The 23652-nt window shown below is 43.2% G+C and overlaps 2 non-coding genes across 2 annotated transcripts; both read left to right on the forward strand.

Annotated features, from left to right (window-relative positions):
* The first annotated feature begins 637 nt into the window (after nucleotides 1-637).
* Nucleotides 638-746, forward strand: LOC120266201. Its single transcript, XR_005538043.1, has one exon. It is a non-coding gene; the product is annotated as a small nucleolar RNA R71 (small nucleolar RNA).
* An 8315-nt stretch (nucleotides 747-9061) lies between these two features.
* Nucleotides 9062-9168, forward strand: LOC120266292. The gene has a single exon (XR_005538133.1). It is a non-coding gene; the product is annotated as a small nucleolar RNA R71 (small nucleolar RNA).
* Nucleotides 9169-23652: the final 14484 nt, after the last annotated feature.

Genomic DNA, 23652 nt, shown 5'->3' on the forward strand with positions numbered 1-23652 from the left:
GTAGCCTCGATCGATTCAAACCTTGTATTTGTCGATTGAATAAATCTAGCCAAGTGCTTTCTCCAAATCCGTCTATTCGGGTTTCCAAGCCCCGAAATTCTGTTTTTCCACTTGAGGGGCTTGTTGTTGTTGTTGGAACCCCGATGGCCCCATGGTCTTCCGTGGTCCTTGATTACTCCATGAAAAGTTGGGATGATTCTTCCAACCTCGAATTGTAGGGTGTTGCTCGTATGGATTCCCTTGAGGTCTCATTCCATTACCTACAAAGTCAACATTCTCAACTGAAGAAACATCACCTATGACGATTGGGCAATTGGAAGGAGCATGTCCTCCACCACAACCGGTACAATTTGTCATGGCCGTAACTCTATTCGAAGCTATAAGATCTAGCTTCTAACTCAAACTCTCTACTTGGGCCGCCAATGAAGTTACCGCATCAATTTCATGGAGACCGCCACCTTTTTCTTTTTTCCCTAGGATTCCACTCGGTAGCTATTTAACCCCATTTCCTCAATCAATTGACGAGCTCTCGCTGGGGTCTTGCTACCTAAGGTACCTCCCTCACGCAGATCCAAGAGTTGCCTTTGTACTCGGGTTCAAACCATTGTAGAAGGTTTGAACAATCATCCACTTCGGGAATCCGTGTTGTGGACACTTCATGCAGGAGTTCCTTGAACCTTTCCCATGTCTCAAATAGAGACTCCAATTCCAACCGCGATAAAGGATGAGATCTCATTCCTAAGCTTTTGCTGATTTTTCCCGGGAGGGAAATAACGAGCTAGAAAAAGCTTCTACCATCTCCTCCCATGTAGTGATTGATGTCCTAGGTAATGAGTGTAGCCATCGCTTTGTTTTTCCCCTTTAAGGAAAAATGGGAAGGTTCTCAATTTGATGGCATCATCCGTCACACCATTTATCTTCGAGATGTCACACACCTCGAGGAAGCTCTCTATGTGATCTGCTTTGGGTCCTCATCGGCCAAAACCGTTGAATTGTGCGATCACGGCAAAGATATGGATGAATGCCGCTTTAGCTCAAAAATTCTTGAAATGATTGGGGACGCACAATACTCGATTGTGTCCCCAACACCCGAAGGTCCGCATAATCGATAGTGTCCGTTGTTGCTTATTTTGTTCAGCCATGTTGTCGATCCTTCTACTTCCAAATCACCTGGATTATGCGTTTGTGCATGTGTTCTTTTCCCTTTCCTTCAAGTGTACGTTCAAGCTCGTGGTCTCCTTCAATCAATATTGATGGATTCCTCGGGTCATAACCTCGGAGCTCGCACCAAAAAGTAAAGAAAAAGAAAAATCGAACGATGATAAAATAAGAAGATATAGAATAGAATGTGTAGTGAAATAGCTAAGAAAACAAAGTGCAAAGTATCTCTAAACGCCTAACTCCCCAGCAACGGCGCCAAAAATTTGACAAGATCACCTTGCGTATATCTCGCAAGTGCACGGGTTTGTCGAAGTAATAATCCCGGGTGAGCGGGGTCGAATCCACAGGGAGTAGGGAGTAAAGACACTTAATTCGATTCTTAGCTATGCGGAGTATCAACAATGATAAGTGTGATAATGATTCAATTCTCAACAATTAAAAGCAACAAGTAAGAGAGCAAAAGTAAGGAGGAGGCAAGTCAATCGGTAAAGATGGGGTACTCAGATGATGCTTCGCCTAGGAAAATCGTTTCAAGTGCAAGAACTCTCTATTTTGCTTCCTAATCAATGCAATAGTGAGTCGTGGAAATCCCTACATACATAGTCCCAAATCTAAGGTCAACTATGCCTAACTCTATTCATGTCCCGGAGGAGAGATTCAATAACCTCTCAACCTCGCACTCGAATAAAGTTGCAATGAGCTCTAGGGATTCCAAGTGATAAATCGCTTCCTAATTATAGACCTAAATCTTTGGTCCAGGCGGAAGGTCCCTAGCCACAATTAAGTCCAAGATACTAAGATCCCCTCAACGCTTCACTCCGTTGCACGCGTAACTAGTCCCCAGCGGAGGTTCATCCCTTAGACCATTCACTCTATTATGGCCGCAAAGAACTCAAGGAACGGAGGTAGAATCTATCACGTCGGAGGGGAAATGCGACGCTCCTGTACCTCTCGACTCACCCTCTCAACCCTCTCCAACCTAGTTTTGTCTAACGCTCGTGGTGTGTCACTCACTCACAAGGTTACCAACAAGAACTCTCAACCCTCGTGTCACTCTAGGGGAAATGTTCATACAATCAAGCATTCAAGGTTGGAACTCACAATAAATATCAATTTATTGAAAGCCTAATAAAGAAGTTCAATGAAACGAATACATCCTAGGATTCACAATCACCCAAGTACCCACTAGGGGTTTAGCTCTCCATGGAGCTAAGTATAATCAAAGAAATCGAATATAAAAGCAATAAATCCATAAAGAAACCCCCTCGATGGTCGTGTTGATGGTCTTGTGGAAAGTCCTCTACTCGTCGTCCAAGGATTCCTTCGTCCGGTATAGGATACGCCTCGATCGAAGCTCCCTACCAACCTTCTTCCTAATGGAATCACGATGTCGGAGCCGTAGAACCTCTCCAAAACCTTGGCCAATACCCCTCGAAACCCTAGCCGAAGCCCTCTCCCAAGTTGGGGAAAAGATAGAGAAAAGAATACTGAAATCGGGGCTGAAATCGGCTTCAAATAGGGCTGGAATCGGGCGACTACACGGGCGTGTATGATGTCACACGCCCCTGTGGAATTTCAACACGGGCGTGGATAATTTCAACACGCCCGTGTGGATTCTCTGTTTCTCTGATTTCTCAGCTGGCTGTGGACAGTGTTGCTATAGTACTTCCTACAGTATTTTGCTACAATACCCTGCTACGGTGCTCTGCCGAAAATACTCCCGAATTCCATACTTTCATTGGGGTAATGCAAACGGGCACACGTTTACGTCGTGAATCACTTGCTTCTTCAATGATGTACATGTTGGTGGATCTCTTGTTCTTATATGCATAAGTCAGAATGCTCGAGTGTGACTGCCTTTGTGCCCCTCCAAATGAATATGCTCACTCGAATACGAGGAGGTTGGCACACACTCTAGCATCTCACACCTGACCTATGTCTTCGCGTTTGAACCTTAGCAAGATCTCCTCCAAAATAGGTGCATTATGACCCACATTGGCCTATTTCCTTCATACTCGGCCTCACAGCCCTACCTGCATAAAAGTAACATAAAAACACACATATTAATGTAAAAACCTGAGAAAAGTAATGCTTAACATAAGGAATGAACGCTTCGCATTCATATCGCACAAGCACTTATCAAACACACATATTAATGTAAAAACCTGAGAAAAGTAATGCTCAACATAAGGAATGAACGCTTCGCATTCATATCGCACAAGCACTTATCAGCCACATAAATGGGCACACATCCATGTGGTAGATCATGCTGTGTCTTCAATAAAGTCACATTTGATGAAGACTTCCTAGTATTGCACAAGTCAGAACACATGAGTGTGACTGCCTTTGTGCCTCTCCAATTTGCATGTTCGCTCAAGCATAATGGAGGGTGGCACACACTCACATGTCTTTGAGCACAACTTGTGTGTTTGCGTTTGCTCACTCCAAGATTTCATCAACAATAGGCATCAACGATTTACTTTTGGTATCTTTCTTCCACACTTATCTCCACAACCCTAAATGCGCAAAAGAACACAAATACACATACATAAGTGATAAAATCAGAGAAAAGTAATACTCAATATAATAAAAGAATATTTCGTATTACTAATACACAAGCACTTATCAAACTTCCCCACACTTATGATTTTGCTTGTCCTCAAGCAAAAATAAAACATTAAAGCATCTAAGAAGGAAAATTGAAAGTGCTTGGCTTTAGGTTCACTAAAAGCATACAAGGGAACCATTCTACAAGTAAGTAAAAATTTCAACACCGAATAACAAAAAAAATCAATGCTCTAGCTAAAAACTCGAATCAAAAAAGGACAACATTCCAAAATTGTGTAAGTGTGTGTAAGCTCACTCAAGTCTACCTAACATATACTCCTCAAAGCTCTAAGTGCAAGAGACTTATTTATGGTCAAAAATGAAAGAGAAGGTAGTAGCTTTACACATCCTCTAAGGTAGACCTTTCCTAAGCTGCCGCTAAGATGGCTTTCACACTTTCAAGGTGGTAGTTGTTTCTATCGGGGTAGTAGTTTTCACTCATCACATGAAATAGCTCTTTCTCTCATTAGGGCATAACTAGTATCCGACTTATGAGAGTAGCTTCATACTTCATAGGTGGTAGCGCTTTCCATCTCCAATGCACAATCAAACAAACATATCTATATATAAATTTTTTTCAAAGAAATTAAAACAAGAAACAAACTAAAACAATCCCTTAAACGTCAAACTTGAGTTTCCACAGTGTTTATTGAGTGAGTAGTGCAACAAGTGTCAATCAGGCAAAAATTCCTAAGAATTTATGTAAAACTATAGCATGAGAAAATTCAATGTTAAAAATTCTCCTAAACTCAAGAATACGAACATTGCAACTAAGGTAAACCACCATTGTCTGCATGAGCATGAACAATGAAGCATAAGTATAGAACAAGTGTAATGTAACCCCCCCCACCCACCACACACACTCACTCACTCTTAATGTATGAATGCAAGCACAATAAAAAGTATAACCATCAAAAACATGTGTGGAGATGGGCAATTGAAACAATACTCCCCTGAACTCCTAATGGTATGTTTGATGGAGCTAAATTCATTGAGAGTTGCGTTCCAATGGGTTGTGGAGCACACACACAGCCATGTGAATAGCAACGTGACCGTATCGATAACTATTTCTCAATTTTCAGACTCATAAGACCATCTGCACATATATACAAGTGGGTTTAGTGAAGCTCAACAAAAACAAAATAACTCGAGTATATAAAGATACCAAATAAAATACAACTTGAAACAACGGAAAATAAAATATAAACTTAGAAGGAAGTCCTTTCTGAGTAGTACAAGTCCAAAATAATGCAGAAATAAAATACAGAAAACATAAAGACAATGAAAAGTAAAGACGTATCAAGCGTCGGTGTAGGACTCTGTTGGCTCAGTTGCTGCTGCTGATGATACTGGTGCTGGGGATGCTAGTGGAGTCAGTTGAGCTCTAGGTCTCATAATGAACGGTGAGGTCACATCCCTCTCAAGTAGCTGTTATAGGATATCAAGATGGGCCATCACCTTTGTATGGTTCGCAGTCTGTGCCGTATCAAGATGGGATATCAAGATCTGCTTATAATACCCCCACAGCGCTCTCGAGCCTCTCAAAATGATCATGGGCTCGAGTTAGGGAGAAGATGCACACTGGAGGTGGCTCTTGTGCTGCAGGGATGCCTCTATCTCTATGTGCTCTAGATGCAGGCTGAGACTCTTCTACCGCCTCTCCCTCTCCATCGGTTATCTCTTATGGGGGCATGATCATCACGTAGACTCCTGGTCTGTATTTCCTCACCATGCCCATCAAACGCATGGTCTCTATGCCAAGGGGAGATCATACAATCATTTTCTCAGCCCATTGAATGGCGTCCAGAAGACCCATCCCCATGATAAGTCTCATAATGCAGGGGACTAAGAAGAGGACGCTGACTCTCACATAGTGCCCCTGATGACTCAATTACTATGCTACAATGTGCCCAATGTGAATCTGCTCACTCTGCACCATCGAGTACAAGTACAACAACTACTCTCGGCTCAACACCCATGTACTGTCACTGTGGGCCATTCATTGATCAGCTAAGAACAACGTGGATGTAGCGTAAGCCGGCCGGGAGGGGCATGTCGCCTTAGAGACTACAGGCTCTTACTTTCCCTGTCCGCACAGTGCTCTGTATGCGCGCTGAGGTGTCAAGCTACCAAGATAATCTGTCGGTAACTATGCATACTCCTCTGTATCAGTGAAAGCATCATCATATAGTCTAAGCCAGACTGAGAACTGGGAGATGCTCATGTTGTAGTGATGTCCAAATGCTCTGAACTGTATAGTATTGATGCTCGAGAAACAACTATACGAGCGATCGAACTCGAACGAAGAGAGCACCTCGAAAGTAAGCATACGGATCGCTGGCTCTTGTATAGACAATAATCTTTCCCAGCTACCGACTGAGAAGAGCTCATCAACCTCGTCAGCCATCTCATTTCCTCTCTAGATCTCTCTGAGTGCACTCAAGTCCGAGAAATGTGACTGCCCGAACTTGAGCTTCGATAGACGCTCAAACCGAACTTGGTGTTTGGGAATCACAAATTCTAACTACTCCGGCTTGGGATAAGACTCTTGTGGATGCTTGACGGCCGTCTTCTTAGTCCTGGGTGCCATATCTGCAAGAATTGAAAAAGAATTTGTTCAAATAAACTCAAACGTCAATACTATGTAAAAATCCCAAAACTAAATCACAAATTCATTCTAAATTCTTTCTGAATGCTCGCATCAACCATTTAGACATGAAATTAAAGTAACAATCACCAGTTTAAGCAAAGTAAATCAAGACTTGGCGAAGAAAAAGAGAAAGAGGGCTTACTGACGAGATGAAACTCAAAAACCTTGAAAGCGGCATAAAGATACCCTAAAATCTCTATAAATAGACAGTTTAAGGTTGGGAGAGTGAACAGAAGCAACATTTGAGTGTTTTGGGAGTTATAAATCAAAGAGACATAAGTGTGTTTTAAAGAAAATCGCGTCTGTTGATATTCTGTACATTCATACGGGCGTGTGAAAATTACCCATGCCCATATAACTCCATTAGAGAGCTCACAAGGGTAGACACACGTTCCTGTGTGCTCTCAGGATAGCTTCTAAATGTATCCACATGGGCATGTGGAAATTTCCCACGCCCATGTGCCCGACCTACAGGGGCAACCACACGTCCATGTGGCTTCACTGTCCACCCAAAAAATTTGGCTAAGTGTTCCACACACTCTTGTGGAAATTCCACATGGGCCTGTGGATCTTCACAGAGGCACTCACAGGGATATTCACATGAAAACACTAATGATCCATGAGTAAAACACAGCAATAGCATGTAAAAGATCAAGACACCAACACTCAAGCTCTTATTCATGCAAACTCTAAACTAAAACCTAGAAAAATAGTAAAGACTTGGGTTGCCTTCCAAGAAATTCTTGTTTAATATCACTAAGCTTGTCGTACCTGACCTTACCTCACGGGGGCTCATAGATGAAAGTCACCCTCTTACCTACAACTTGAAAGCATGATGTACATAATTTTTCAAGGTAGAGGAAGAGTTATCGAGCATGTTACCACACAAGGGTTTGTCAACCTTACTTCATACTTGCACATCCCCATTAGCCTTTGGGCACTTCTTGTGACTTCTCCTTGCATGTTTCATCTTTTGGACCATCCTTTTCATGATCCCCGAGGTAGCTTGCACCTTGTCCTCTAGACCAAGTAATAAGACTTCTTCATTTTCCACTTCTTGGTCTAACAAACCCTCAAACGAATCTGGACACATCATTTCCTGCATGTATTCATTAATTAGCTCATCAATAGTGTAGAGAAAATATAATGTATTATCAAACTCAAGAGAATATCACATGTCTTTGGCGAGGCAGTATGTCAACTTATCATCGCCAACTCGTAATGTCAATTTCCCACCGTCCATGTCCATTAGAGCCTCGGAAGTGCGCAAGAATAACCTCCCAAGTATCAATGGAACCTCGGCATTCTCATCAACATCCAACACCACAAAGTCTACAAGAAATATGTCCTTGTCAACTTTCACAAGTACGTCTTAAATGATGCCCCTCGGATGTCTAACTGTTCGATTGGCCAATTGAAGTGTCATCCAAGTGGGTCTAGGCTCGCCCAAGCCTAGCTTTGGAAGAATGTATAAAACATGACGTTGATCCTATCCCCTGAATCCGCTAATGCCTTTTCTTTCCCCAAATTACCAATGTTACATGGAATGATAAAGCTTCTAGGGTCCTTCTTCTTGTTCGGCATATTCTTTTGCAACACCGCCGAACAAGAGGCTTCTAAGATCACAGATGCACTCTCCTCTAATTTCCTCTTGTTGGTCAAGAGGTCCTTGAGAAACTTTGCATAGCGAGGCATTTGAGACAACGCCTTTACAAATGGATGTTAATGTACAACTACTTGAATAGACCCAAAAACTTCTTGTATTGCTCATCACTTTGGTTGTTCTTCAATCTAGAAGGGTAAGGGATTCTTGGCTTGTAAGGTGGGGATGCCACCTCCTTTCTTTGGTTCTCTCCTCAACCTCCATGACCACAGGTAACTCAACGCCTTCACATGTTCCCTTGGATTGGTCTTCATGTTGATAGGCAAACTTCCTTGAGGCCTTTCCGAGAGTGACTTCGCAATTTGTCCCACTTGGTTCTCCAAGTTGTGTAATGAAGCGGTGTGGTTGCGAAGTATGGCTTCAACCGATTGAAATCTTGTATCTGATGATGAAATGAACTTGGTCAAAGCCTTCTCTAAGTCGGTCATCCGGTTTTCCAACCATGAAACTTGATTCTCTATATTTGGGCATGCTGTTATGGTTAAAAACCCAGTGGTGCCATAGTCTTTTGTTTCCCTTGATTACTCCACGAAAGGTTTGGGTGGCTCTTCCACCCCGGCTTGTAGGTATTGCTATACAGATTTCCTTGACCTCTCATTACATTACCTACAAAGTCAACATGTTCCATGGAAGTAGTACCACCAATCAAAATAGGGCAATCAGATGGCGCATGTCCTCCCCCACACCAAGCGCAACTCATCACGGCCGCCACACTGGGAGAATTTAGAGTGACTAACTTCTTGTTCAATGACTTAACCTGGGCCACCAATGATGTGACTGCATTGATCTCATGAAGTCCGGCTACCTTCTTTCTGTCTCATGTGTTCCACTGATAACTGTTCATAGCAATTTCTTCAATGAGATGTCGGGCCTCATCGGGGATCTTGCTTCCTAAGGTACCTCCTACAGTAGGATCAAGTAACTGCTTTGTGCCTGGGTTGAATACACTATAAAAAGTTTAAATGATCATCCACTCAGGGAACCCATGTTGAGGACATTTCCGCAGGAGCTCCTTGAAGCTATCCCATGTCTCAAAAAGAGACTACAATTCCATTCGCACAAAAGAAGATTTTTCATTCCTGAGCTTTCTGGATTTTATGAGATGGAAATATCGGGCAAGAAAAGCTTCTAACATCTCCTCCCATGTTGTGATCGATGCTCTAGGTAATGAATGTAGGCATTGCTTTGCTCTCCCTTTCAAGGAAAATGGGAAGGTCCTCAACTTGATAGCATCATCCGTTACTCCATTAATCTTGGGCATGTCGCACACTTCCAAGAAATTCTCAATGTGATTGTTTGGATCCTCATCAGCCAAACCATTAAACTGTGCTGACTGCTATAACATCTGGATGAAGCCTAGCTTGAGCTCAAAACTCTGAGCTGTAATCACTGGCCGTACAATACTGAACTGTGTGCCAAGAACTGCGGGTCCAACATAATCTGATAGTGTCCTCTGCTGCTTATTCTGTTCTACTATATTATCAGACCCTTCACCTTCTATCTCAGTATGATTTGACTGTTCATGCACAGATTCTTATCCCCTTCGGTAGTGAATTCTCCTTCCAATGTCTGGATCACCTTCAACCAATGTCTAAGGGTTTCCTCAGGTCATAACTTGGAGCTACAACCAAAGAAAGAAAAAACAAATCAGAAGGATGGAATAATACGAAAGTGTGAAACAGAATAGGCGATGAATAGCTAAAATAGCAAAGTGCAAAATGCTTCTAAAACACTTACTCCCCGGCAACAGCGCCAAAACCTTGACACACCCCTTGTGTGTGTGTGTACCGCAAGTGTACGGATTGTCGAAGTAATAAAGTACCCTGTGAGTGGGTAGTCATATCCATAGGGAATAGTGCTCTGAAACACAAATATTGCTATTTAACTATAGTAAAGATGATTTAAGAGTGGTGTGAACAATATCAACTCAAATGAAATAAAGTAAATAAGAAAAAGACCAATAAAATAATAGAAGAGGCAATCGATAGAAAATGGGGTACCCAGACATTACTCATCTAATTACTATTGTTTCAAGTGCAAAACCAATCATTATGTCTCTTAACTGATATCTAATGAGTCATAGAAATCTTAAGATGCATGGTCCCAAACTTAAAAAGGTTAACCGTAACTAACCCTCATGCTATGCCTCGGCGGAAAGGGATACTCTCGACGCCTCACACTGTATGGGGTTGCATGAAGATTTGGAGACTCCAAGTAATAAACCCTATTCCCTAATATAGGTCTAACCCTTTGGTCCAAGCGAAAGGCCCCTAGTTACAATTAAGCCCCGGCACTAAGTATTACTTCAACACTTCACTTTATTACTGGCGCAACTAAGCACTGGTGGAGTTTGTCTCTTAGCACTTCACTCAATTGTGACCGCAAAGAACTCTTGGAATGTGGAAGTAGGATAAATCACATTAGAAGGGAAAGAGAACGTTTCGCTACCTCTCAACTCACCCTCTCGATCCTTTCCAACCTAGCTTTGTCTAACCCTCGTGATGTGTCACTCATCCACAAGGATTACCAAGATAGATTCTCAACCCTAGTGTCACTCTAAAGAAAAATTAATTCAACAAGCATTCAAAGTTGGAACTCAATTAAAAACATCAATTAAAGAAACATAATGAAAGATCAATAAAACAAAATAATCCTAGGGTTTACAAGTCCAAGCACCCACTAGGGGTTTAGCTCTCCATGGAGTAAGATACAATCAATAATGAAATCAAATGTAAAAGCATGCAATCCATAAGTACAACCCCCTCGTAATCCGTATCGATGGTCTTGTGGAGTTGCCTCATCTTCTCCAAGGGTTCCCTCATCAAGCCTAGGGCACACCTCGCCGAATCACTGCCGATGAAAGCTCCCCAATAACTATCTTCCAAATGAATGCGGTGTCGAATGTCATAGACCCACTCCAAAGACCTAGCCAAAGCCTCTCGAAACTCTAGCCACGAGCGTCTCCAAAGATGGGGAAAAGATGGAAAAAGGATCCCTCAAAATGTCTGAAAACGCGGCTTAAGTAGGGCGGGAATCAGGCATCCACATGAGCGTGTGGAATTTCCACAAGCCCATGTAAATTTCAAGGAATTGAATTTCTGCGAGCTGTAAACAGTAACTGCTACAGTAATTTTGCTTCATCAATTGACTACAGTAAACTACTACGGTGCTTTGCCAAAATACTCCCGAATCCACTCTTTTCATCAAGGCCACATGAATGGGCACACATCCATGCGGTAGATCTCGTTGCTCCTTCAATAAAGTCACATTTGACAAAGATCTTGCTAGTATTGCACAAGTCAGATCACATGAGTGTGACTGCCTTTGTGCCCCTCCAATTTGCATGGTCGTTCGAGCATAATGGAGGTTGCCACACACTCACATATCTTTGAGCATAACTTGTATCTTCACGTTTGTTCACTCCAAGATTTCATCAATAATATGCATCCATGATCTACTTTTGGTTCCTTTCTTCCACACTTGTCTACACAACCATAAATGCCCTAAAGAACACAAATACACATGCATAAAGCGATGAAATTTGAGAAAAGTAATGCTCAATGTAAGAAAAGAATACTTCATATTACTAATACACAAGCACTTATCAATAATCCAATCAAAAATGAAAGTGATGAAGTCCGAATGCATGTGTGTGTGAAAAACTCAACTCATGTCAACGCTATGTCCACTACCAAGTTCTTATTAACACGGGACTTATTTATAAACAAAACGAATAGACAGTAGCTTTCACACATCCCATGAGATAGCTCTTTCTCTCATTAGGGCATAATAAGTATCCGACTTATGAGAGTAGCACATACATCATGGGTGGTAGCTCTTTCCACCCCCTATGTACAAACAACAAACAATTGCCAAATTTTTTTTTTAAAATAAAACTAGCACACTAAAGCCCCAATATAATGAACTAGAGTCTTCATAGGTCTAATGAGCGAGAAAAGTGCATAAAGAGCAATCAGACAAAAATAATCAATGAAATTGGATGAAAACTAGAGCATGATAAAATCTAATGTTTATAACCTCCAAAAACCAAGAATTAGATTTTTAACCCAAAGGTGAACCTTCATTGGCAACAAGAGCATGCTAATGAAAATACAAGTAAAACTCATGTACAAGGTGAACCCTCCCCCACACTTAAGATGTACATTGCCCCAATATACACATGTAAGCACAATAATGATAGCATCAATGGAAGCAAAATGTGTGTGGGAATGCAATTAAAACAATACTCGTCTGAATTCCTCATTAAACGTTTGGTGAAGTCTAACTCATAGGAGTGTTGTACAGGTTGTGAAGCTCACACGACCATGTGACAAGGTCACATGATTGTGTCTGACTAAAACATCATTAACATCACTCTCAATGTCATCTGCATGGAATACAAGGGGTTCAATGAAGCTCAACAAAATAGAAAAGAAAATATGAGTTCATACGACTAATCAATGAAGAATATACTTGTAAACAAAACACAAACATGAAGATAACTCTCAGAAGGTGAAGCCTTTTTTAGTACAAAAGTCCACAAACTACTGACAAAACAAATAAAAGCATAGAAAATAAAATAAAAGTCTCATGAGTGTGATACCTCAAGCGTCGATATATGGAGCTGGTGCTGGTGCAGAAGCGGATGAGGCCTCCTCATTAAGGGTCAGCTAAAAGCGATCAAGACGCTCCATAATTCACGCATGGTTCTCGATGATGGTAGCCAAGGCAGCCTCGAGTCGAGCCAGGGGCTCGTGAACTCGGGTGGAAGATGACTCACGGTCGGCTGATGCTACCGGTGTTGTCTTAGTGACCATGGGCTCACAGGCAGGTGGTGCCTCTTTAGCGTCAGCAGGCTCCTCATCGTCCTCAGACAATGACTCTACTAATGCATATCCACCTAAACCTGTGCATCTTATAATGCCCATCAAGCGAAGAGTAACCAATCCCAAGGGTGCTGGGGTACTAATCCTCTCCTCGCCTCTAACCAAGCAGAGTAGACCCATCCTGAACATGAGACGAGTGATATAGGGTCATGCAAATAATACTCCTATCCACGAATACTCACTCTGGTGGCGAAGGCTGTCTCAACAACATATCCCAAATGGATAGGCACTCTCTACGCCATGGAGTGAAGATACAAATGATCGGTCCTACGAAGTAAGACTGTATGAACTCCATGACCTATCACTGACCGGCTGAGAATAGTATAAATATACCTGAGCACAAGTCATGTTATTAGAAAAGCCTTCAACTAGCCGGGGATATACTGGTAGCCGCCACATAAATTATGGAAACCCTGTCCTGAAGTGAGATCATGAGGGCAGTTGATAGGCAGCTGTATGTACTTGACAGTGTTAACATAACCTTGATCGTACAAGTCGAGCAACACTAAGAACTTGGTCAGGGACATCCCATGTGGCTGACCAAAGGCTCGGAAACAAATGGCATCCTCCGTGTCAAAATCAGTATCGGCCATGGTACGGTCGAAGGAAAATGAGGCAAGAACCTCGAAGATAATATCTCCCGGACGGGCTCATAAATGGAGAACATCATAATACGATGTTAGTTTAGTATGAATACGATGTAAACTGGCACCACACGCGTGAGGGCAGCGTGCTGGGGCGAAACAGGGCTAGATGGCCTCTGTCCCAGCCTACGCGAGCATGTGGGTAGGCTACGCGCTCGTGTGGGTGTGTGGTTGGCTCGGCTAGGGCGCCACACTACCACATAGGTTAGCCACACGGTTACGTGGCCTGGGTAGCGTGGGCAGGCACACGGTTACGTGGCCTGGGTAGCGTGGGCCGGCCACACTGGCACGTGGTTGGCCTGATGCGCAGCCTGGCAGGCCGCGCCCCGTGCGTGCCCAGCCACATGGGGGTGTGGCTTTGGTGGGCACAAGCCTACGTGGGCGCCCAACCTTGGGCAAAGTAACCAAGGTCAGAGCCCTACGGCTTCTAAAACCCATTTCTCACACATTTGATAGTTTCTAGCATGATCCCCTATGAGAAATTGCACATAAAATCCAAGAAAACTCCATGGATCTGAAAATGAAAACATGGAGGGCACGGAGATGAGTGAGGGTTTATTGGTGCAAATCGGAGAATATAACTCTATGAAAATGCTGGCAAATCACTTCTAAAACTGCAAAGAGTTGAAGAAAATTCATTTTTGAGATCATGGAATGAGTTTTATAAGAGTGAAGAGGTGGAAGATAAAGAGGCTCTTTGAGGAAGATGAACAAGAATAGTGTCTTTCCAACTTCATATAGGCATATGGGGGTGTGGAAATTCCACATCCCTACGTGGGTACTGTACATGGCCGCATGGAAATTCCACACGGCCATGTGGACTGCAAAATTTTGGCAAACAGTCCACACAAGTCCCAAAACTCCAAATTAACACCAATTTTTCAACTTTAAACATTAAATTCACCCTAAACCATGTCATACTGATTGCTTCCCCACAAGTGTACGGGATCGCCAAGTAATACCTCGTGTGAAGACACGAGGATTGTATTCCACGGCGCTAAGGATCTCCTATTACTCCTTCTTGAGCTATTATCTAGCCTAAGATCTCAAGAGATGGATTTTACTCTACTAAATGTAATTAAAGCTAAAACGATATTTGCCAACAAATTAGAGAGAACAAGCAATGAGCAAGCAAGAGAATGAATGAAATGCAAAGGCCTATGGATGTGGATCCCCTTGAGGGGTTATCATGCAACATGGATGATGATCTAAAGATGCAAGTGTAAAATGGACCATGAGATTCCAAGATTAGAACAACCCCAATTTCTAGGCGATTGAACCCTAATACCATACGAACATAGATAGGAATTTCTCCCAAATCCATATCCCTACGATTGCATTAAGTACGAGGAAATCTCACTTAGGAGTAAACCTACTCCTAAGTGAAGAATATACCGAATGACGCTTTCCCCGCCAAAGGAGTGTCCAATGACGCTGACAAGGTCCCCTTGCGTATATCCCGCTAGTGCACGGGTTTGTCGAAGTAATAATCCCGGGTTAGCGGGTATCGAATCCACAGGGAGTAGGGAATTAAAATACTTAATTCGATTCTTAGCTATGTAAAAGATCAATGATAATGAGTGTGATAATGATTCAATTCTCAACAATAAAAGCAACAAGTAAGAGAGCAAAAGTAAAGAAGGGGGTAAGGCAATCGATAAAGATGGGGTACCCGGATAATGCTCCGCCTAGGATAATTGTTTCAAGTGCAAGAACCCTCTATTATGCTTCCTAATCAATGCAATGATGAGTCGTGGAAATCCTTAATTACATAGTCCAAAATCTAAGGTCAACTATGCCTAACTCTATACATGTCCCGGAGGAGAAATCGAACAATCTCAACACCTCGCACTCGCATAGAGTTGCAATGAGCTCTAGGGATTCCAAGTGATAAATCTCTTCCTTATTATAGACCTAACCCTTTGTTCCAGGTGGAAGATCCCTAACCACAATTGAGCCATAGAAACTAAGATCACCTCAACGCTTCACTCCGTTGCACGCGCAACTAAGCCCCAGCAGAAGTTTATCCCTTAGACCATTCACTCTATTATAAACACAAAGAACTCAAGGAACGGAGGTGGAATCTATCACGCCAGAGGAGAAAGGGGACGCTCCTGTACCTCTCGACTCACCCTCTCAACCATCTCCAATCTAGCTTTGTCTAACGCTCGTGGTTTGGCACTCACTCACAAAGTTACCAACAAGAACTCCCAACCCTAGTGTCACTCTAGGGGAAATGTTCATACAATCAAGCATTCAAGGTTGGAACTCACAATAAACATCAATTTATTGAAAGCATAATAAAGAGGTTCAAAGAAACAAATACATCCTAGGGTTCACAATACCCGAGTACCCACTAGGGGTTTAGCGCTCCATGGAGCTAAGTACAATCAAAGAAATAGAATGTAAAAGCAATGAATCCATAAAGAAACCCCCTCGATAGTCATGTCGATGGTCTTGTGGAAAGTCCCCTACCAACCTTCTTCCTAAGGAATGACGATGTTGGAGCCGTAGAACCTCTCCAAAACCTTGGCCAATACCCCTCGAAACCCTAGCCGAAGCCCTCTCTCAAGTTGGGGAAAAGATGGAGAAAAAAATACTAAAATCAGGGTTGATTTGGCTTTTAAATAGGGCTGGAATCGGGCGACTACACGGGCATGGATGCTTCACACGCCGGTGGGGAATTCCCACACTGGCGTGGATAAATTCCACAGGCCCGTGTGGATCCTCTAAACTCCTGTTTTCTCGGCCGGCTCTAAATAATGCTGCTACAGTACTTTCTACCATGTTGCTCGAGTGTGGCTGCCTTTGTGCATCTCCAAATGGATGTGCCAACTTGAATACGAGGAGGTTGGCACACACTTTAGCATCTCACATCGACCTATGTCTTCTCGTTTGAACATTAGCAAAATTTCCTCCAAAATCATTGCATTGTAATCCACATTGGCTTCTTTCCTTCATACTTGGCCTCATAACCCTACCTGCATAAAAGTAACATAAAAACACACATATTAGTGTAATAACCTGAGAAAAGTAATGCTCACCATAAGGAGTGAACGCTTCGCATTCATATCGCACAAGTACTTATCAAACTCCCCCACACTTAAGCTTTTGCTTGTCCTCAAGCAAAAATTAAAACGTTATGTGCATTAATGAAGAAAATATTGGAAGTGCTTGGCCTTAGGTTCACCAAAGTATACAAAGAGAGCATTTTACAAGTGAGGGAAATTTCAACACTAAATATGAACAATTGAAACTCTGGATAAAAACTTGAATAAAAAAGGACAACAAACCCAAAATCGTGAAAGTGTGTGGACTCACTCAAGTCAACCCAAGGTATAATCCTCAAAGCTCTAAGTATAAGGGGCTTATTTATCTACACAAGTGACAACAATTTCAAAGAGACTTATGAGAGTAGCTTCATACTTCATAGGTGGTAGCTCTTTCCACCCAACAAGTACAAATAAACAATAAAACTATTTTGTTATTTCTTTTTCGTTTTCCAATTATTTTTTTTAAGAATTTAACAAAAGAAACAACTATAACTAGTTCCTTTAACATCGAACTTGAGTTTATAACAGTGGTTAAAAAGTGAGTAGTGCACTAAGTGTAAATCGGGCAAAAATTCCTAGAAATTCAAGCAAGAACTAGAGCATGAAAACATTCAATGTTAGAAATTCTCCTAAACGCAAGAATTTAATCCTTGCAACTAAGGTGAACCGCCATTGGCTATGTGAGCATATAACAATCAAGAACAATAGAAAAAATGTGTGCACTATAAAACTCCCCCCCCCACACACTTAAGTTGTATATTGTCCTCAATGTACACATGCAAGCTCACTCAAGATATAAATCAGTCAAAAGCAAATGTGGGAGAAACAATCAAAACAATACTCCCCTGACTCCTAGTGTTGCGTTTGATGAAGCTAATTCCATGGGAGTAGCATTCCGACGGGTTGAGAGGCTCACACGGCCAAGTGCCTCAGCACCTTGGCTGTGCCCATGACTAAGTCTCAATTTCCAAGAAGACAAGACCATCTGCACGCATACACGAGGGGGTTCAGTGAAGCTCAATAATAAAAAAGAACAAAATAACCCGAGTGTATATAAAAATAAAGCAGTGAATACAACTCGATGATGCAAAATGAACATAAACTCAGAAGGAGAATCCTTTCTGAGTGAACAAGTCTCAAATAAAATGCATGAAAGTAAAAGAAAATGTGGGAAAAACAAAATCAAATGTCGGGGTCACACTCAGGCTCCGGTGCTGCTGCTGCTGCTGGTGAAGACGCACATGGTGGGTACACCGGTGCTAGGGTAGGAGATGAGGGTGCCGGAGGAACTGATGGGGCCTGAGGAGTCCTTGGCCGTAAGACAAATGATGAGGCGACATCGCGCTCTAAGATCTGTTGTAATACGTCGAAACATGCCATGAACTTTGTGTACCGAGTGGCCTGCGTATCCCTAATCTCTGCAATCTTGGCTTGAGCCTCAGCTACCTCAGCCCGTATCACACCCAAAGCGCTCTCAAGCCTCTCAAAGCGATCATAAGCTCGAGATGGTGAAAATATACGCACGGGAGGTGGCTGCTTTGCTACTGGAGGTACCTCGGTCTCCATCGGAGCTGCATGAGACTCGGGAGCGGGTTGAGATGCGCCGGCTTCATCATCCTTATCCTCAACTATCTCTGGAGCTGGTCGCACTAACGCAAAAACCCCAGTCCGAACCCTGCGGATCATGCTCAACAGCCTCATCGTCTCTAGACTCAGGGGAGCAGGTATACTCGTCTTCTCAGCCCCGTGAATCGAATCCAAGAGACCCATGCCCAGCACTAATCTCGTAATGTAGGGGCCCGAGAAGATCGCTCCCAGTCTAGCATAATACCCCTGATGCCTGATGTACTCTGCCATGATGTGCCCTAAGTTAATCGGTACGCGCTGCATCATAGAGTACAAGTACAGTAGTTCCTGACGGCTCAGAACACCAGTGCTGTCACCATGGCCATTCACCAACTTACTCATGATGGCATGTAAATATCTATATGCAGGTCGGGAAAGGCACGTGGCCTTGGACACCCACGGCTCGTACTGACCCTAACCACATAACGCTCTGTAAGCTCTATACGGGGTCAAGGTTCCAAGATAATCAGTCGGTAACTGCGCGTACTCCTCCGTATCTGTGAATGCCTCCTCATACAAGCCAAGTAGTACTAAAAACTGAGTGATGCTCAAGATATGATAGTGTCCAAATACTCTGAACGGAATGGTATCCAAACTGTCAAAGCTCGCGTATGATCTATCAAACTCGAATGATGATAGTACCTCCAATGCGAACTCTCGGATGGTTGGCTCTCTGATCGTCAATAACTTTTGCTAACCACCTACTGAAACGAGATCCTCTACCTCATCAGCGAGCTTATCTCCCTGTTGTAGATCTCGCAGTATAGTTGTGTCCAGGAATTGAGTCTGCCCGAATCGAAGTTTTAACAAGCGCTTATAGCAAACCTCATGTCCTCAGGCTCAGTAGATGACTCACGTGGCCTCTTATCTGCTTGCTTCTTCGATCGAGGTGCCATAGTCTGCAAAATTTAAAATGAAATCGATCAAACAAGTTGAGATAATAGTACTGCAGAAATCCACACGGTCATGTAGAATTTCCACACGCCTGTGTGAAACCACGGGACGTGAAAACCGCATGGCCCCGCTACCAAAATCTAAAAAACACATCGTAAAAATGCTTCTAGCTTCGTTCTAAGCATGAATCATCGTTCTAATTGAAGAAACGAAGCATTATTAACCAAAATAATCGATGGAAACCATGAATTGGCAAAGAAAATAATAAATAGGGCTTACCGACGAGATGGGATAAGAAAATGGAGAACCGGCCGACGGAAAAAACTCACGAAAAATCCACCAAATAGGTGCTAGGAGGTCGGGGAATGATGGGAGAGTATTTTCAGCTGAATAGAAGTCGTAAAGAGAGTGAGAAATGATTCTTCTTTAAAAAGAATACACGACCCTTGGCATTTTGTGCATCCACACGGGCGTGTGGTAATTATCCACGCCCGTGCGCTTCATTACAAAAGAGCCACAGGGGCGCATGCACGCCCCTGTGCGCTCTCGGGAAAACACTTCTTCGACTCTGACTGTTCTCGCACGGGCGTGTGGAAAATACCCAAGCCCGTGCATCCGACCCACAGGGGAAGACGTACGCCCCTCTGGCTTCTCTAGACATCCGAGAAAAATACCAAGTGTTATACACGCCCGTGCGGAAATTCCACACGGGCGTGGACATTCACATGCCCAATTCACAGGGGCAACTGCACGCCCCTGTGTTTTCTCGAGATGGAGAGAACTCCTCTGCAGAGTTTCACACGGTCATGTGGAAATTACCCACGCTCGTGCATGGTTCACAAGGTCGCTCACAGGGGCGAGTCCACGCCCCTGTGTGCTCTCGGGAAAAACCGCCTAACTCTGCAGGAATTCACACGCCCGTGCGGAAATTACCCACGGCCATGTAATTGTCGCATGGTGGTTCACAGGGATAGCTGCATGCCCCTGTGCCTTCTCTGGATGAGCTCTTAGTATACACCCATGAGCGTGTTGAAAATCCACACGCCCATGTGTTTTCTCTGGATGACTTAGAAAAATCTGCAGGCTCTGCAAAATATTTTTGAACATGTTTACACACTCAGAGCCTGCCCTATTATGCAAATTTTACCAGTGAAAAATATGAAATAGAGCTCAAACGACCAAACTTCACCAATTCTACATGAAAACACACGATTAAAATTCAAAGTTCACAAGGAAATATCAGCACAAGCATCTAAGAAATTAAGACACCAACACTTAACAATTTATTCATGCAAACAACTAAACTAAAAGCTAAGAAAATAGTAAACACTTGGGTTGCCTCCCAAGAAGCGCTTGTTTAACGTCACTAAGCTTGACGTACCTTGTCTTACCTCACGGGGGTTCATGAATGAAAGTCGTCCTCTTACCCATGGCTTGGAAGCATAATGTGCAAAGTCTCTTAAGAGTAGAGGGTGTATTATCGGGCTTCGGACCACCAAATAATGATACGTCCAACTTCTTCGGTTCACGTACGTCTCCAACAGCCTTGGAGTATTTCCGGTGGTGTCTCCTAGCCCTCTTCATTTTCCGGAGCACCTTCTTCAAGATCCCCGGGGTAGATGGTACTTCTTCCGTCGATCCAGGCATCATTACATCTTCATGTCCCTCCTCTTGGTCAAACAAATCTTCATACGGATCCGGATTAAACATCTCTTGTATGTATTCATCAACAATCTCATCAGTAGTGTCTAGAAAATATAAAGAATCATCGAAATCGAGAGAATGCCGCATGGGCTCAGCAAGGCGGTATGTGAGCTTGTCATCTCCAACTCTCAAGGTGAGCTCTCCGCCGTTCATGTCAATCAATGCTTTGGAAGTCCGCAAAAATGGTCTCCCAAGTATTAAGGGTACATCTGCATCCTCATCAACATCAAGCAATACAAATTCAACCAGAAAAATGTACTTGTCCACCTTGACAAGCACGTCTTCAATGATGCCTCTTGGATGTCGCACTGTTCGGTCCGCTAGTTGCAAAGTCATCTGAGTAGGCCTAGGCTCGCCCAAGCCTAGCTTTTGAAAGAAGGTGTATGGCATGACGATGATACTTGCCCCTAAATCCGGAAATGCCAATTTCCTCACCTAGATTGCCAATATTACACGGAAAGATGAAGCTTCCCGGGTCTTTCTTCTTGTTCGGCATGTTCTTTTTGCAATACCGACGAGCATGAAGCATCTAAAATCACTGAAGCACTCTCCTCCAACTTCCTTTTGTTGGTCAACAAGTCTTTCAAGAACTTCGCATACTTAGGCATTTGGGCCAACGCCTCAACAAAAGGAATATTGATATGGAGTTGCTTGAACAAAACTCACGAACTTCTTGTCTTATTCATCCCCTTAGTCATTTTTCAATCTAGAGGGATAAGGGATTCTTGGCTTGAAAGGTGGGGATGCTACCTCTTTATCTTTGCTTGTCCCCTTTTCAACCTCTATAACCTCGGGTGCATGTTCTTTTGGCTTCTCACTCGAAAGCCTACCTTCAACCTCACGACCACTTCTCAACGTGAACGCCTTCCCATGTTCTCTAGGGTTGGTCTCTGTATTGCTTGGTAAGCTTCCATGTGGCCTTTCGGAGAGACTTCGCAATTTGCCCCACTTGATTTTCAAGGTTATGCAAATAGGCGGTGTGGTTGCGAAGTGTAGACTCAACTGATTCAAACCTTATATTTGCAGATTGTATGAATCTAGTCAAGTGCTTCTCTAGGTCACTCATTCGGGTTTCCAAACCTGAGACTCTGTTTTCCACTTGAGGAGCTTGTTGTTGTTGTTGTTGTTGGAAACCTGGTGGCCCCATGGCCTTTTGTGGACCCTAGTTACTCAATGAGAAATTTGGATGATTCTTCCAACCCGGATTGTAGGTATTGCTATACAGGTTTCCTTGTGGTCTCATGCCATTACCTACAAAATCAACATTCTCCACTGAAGAAACATCCCCAATAGAAATTGGGCAATCAGAGGGAGCATGTCCTCCACCACACCCGGTGCAATTAGTCACAGCCGCCACTCAGTTTGAAGTTAGAAGATCTAACTTCTTACTCAAATTTTCCACTTGGGCTGCCAATGAAGTTACCGCATCTATTTCATGGAGACCGGCCACCTTTTTCTTCTCCCTAGCATTCCATTGGTAGCTATTTAACCCCATTTCTTCAATCAACTGACGGGCCTCATCGGGGGTCTTGCTACCTAAGGTACCTCCTGATGCCGCATCCAAGAGTTGCCTTGTACTCAGGTTCAAACCATTGTAAAAGGTTTGAATAATCATCCACTTCAGGAATCCGTGTTGCGGGCATGATAAACGCCTAAATGTATGTATTTTATATGTATTAATCTTGTATCATTTATGAATATGTTAACGAATTGATGCCCGCTTTATGTCTAAATTGGTTATTTCGGTGTTGCAGGGTCTTAAATGAGTCGACGATGCTCAAAAATGTAAATCGGATGAATTCGACACCAAAAAGCGGCATTTTTGGGGTTCCAAAGATCAGTATGCGGTATTAGCGAGGTCATTGTTCTTGCTGCTGTCATTTGGCTTTGAGTTTCACGGGCTCCATGCGCCTGCATGGGTGCCCGTGAGGTTTGCTTGAAATTCTCAATACTCGGCACTCAGTGGAAAATCTGCAGAAAACACTAGGTCGATCATGTAGCACCGAGCATGTTTTCTGGGTATTTGGTCATGGAGCTTCACGGGCTCTATGAGCCCGCATGGATGCCCTCGCATGGACTGACGGGATATAAATGAAACCCCGATTTTTTCTAGGGCAAGGGAGGAGTTTTTGGGAGAGTTCTTGGAGCCCGATTTTCACCCGGTCTTTAGGGAGGCAAGATCACACGTTTTTGGAGAAGGGAAATCAAAGGAGAAGCTCGGTTTTGGCTAGATCTTCATCGATCTCTTCTTTGGGAGTTTGTAGATCGACGAGGGCAGTGACCCCATCATGGCGTCCGTGGGAAGCATTTCCACCTAGCTTGGCTTGTCTTCCTACTTCTATTGTTTAAGGGAGTTTTCTTATGCCATTTTGTAGTTGTTTTCATGGACTTGTTGCTTGTATTTGTTTGCATGGATGAGTAGACCCCAAGGTCACTGGGATCTTGAGTGAACCTTAGGGGTGAACTATAGTATTTGGATGATTTAATTTTTGTCTATTGCAATTGTTGTGTATTTTGTGATTCATTCTTGGTGCATTTGATGTGTTGCTTACATGAGAACTCTATAAACCAACTGCTAGGTTGTACTTGGTAGCGTGACCATCGCCCTTGTACTAGACACACCAACTTTGGAAGGGATCATGTACAAATACGCCGTGACCATCGGGTGATTCATGCCCTCTCCACCATTAGGGCTAGACCAAGTTGTGTTCTGACCCTAATTAAGGATTTCCCCACTTGTTAATGCAATCGTATGAGGATTTGA

This window comes from Dioscorea cayenensis, chromosome 7, assembly GCF_009730915.1.
Source record: "Dioscorea cayenensis subsp. rotundata cultivar TDr96_F1 chromosome 7, TDr96_F1_v2_PseudoChromosome.rev07_lg8_w22 25.fasta, whole genome shotgun sequence".
Taxonomy (NCBI): domain Eukaryota; kingdom Viridiplantae; phylum Streptophyta; class Magnoliopsida; order Dioscoreales; family Dioscoreaceae; genus Dioscorea; species Dioscorea cayenensis.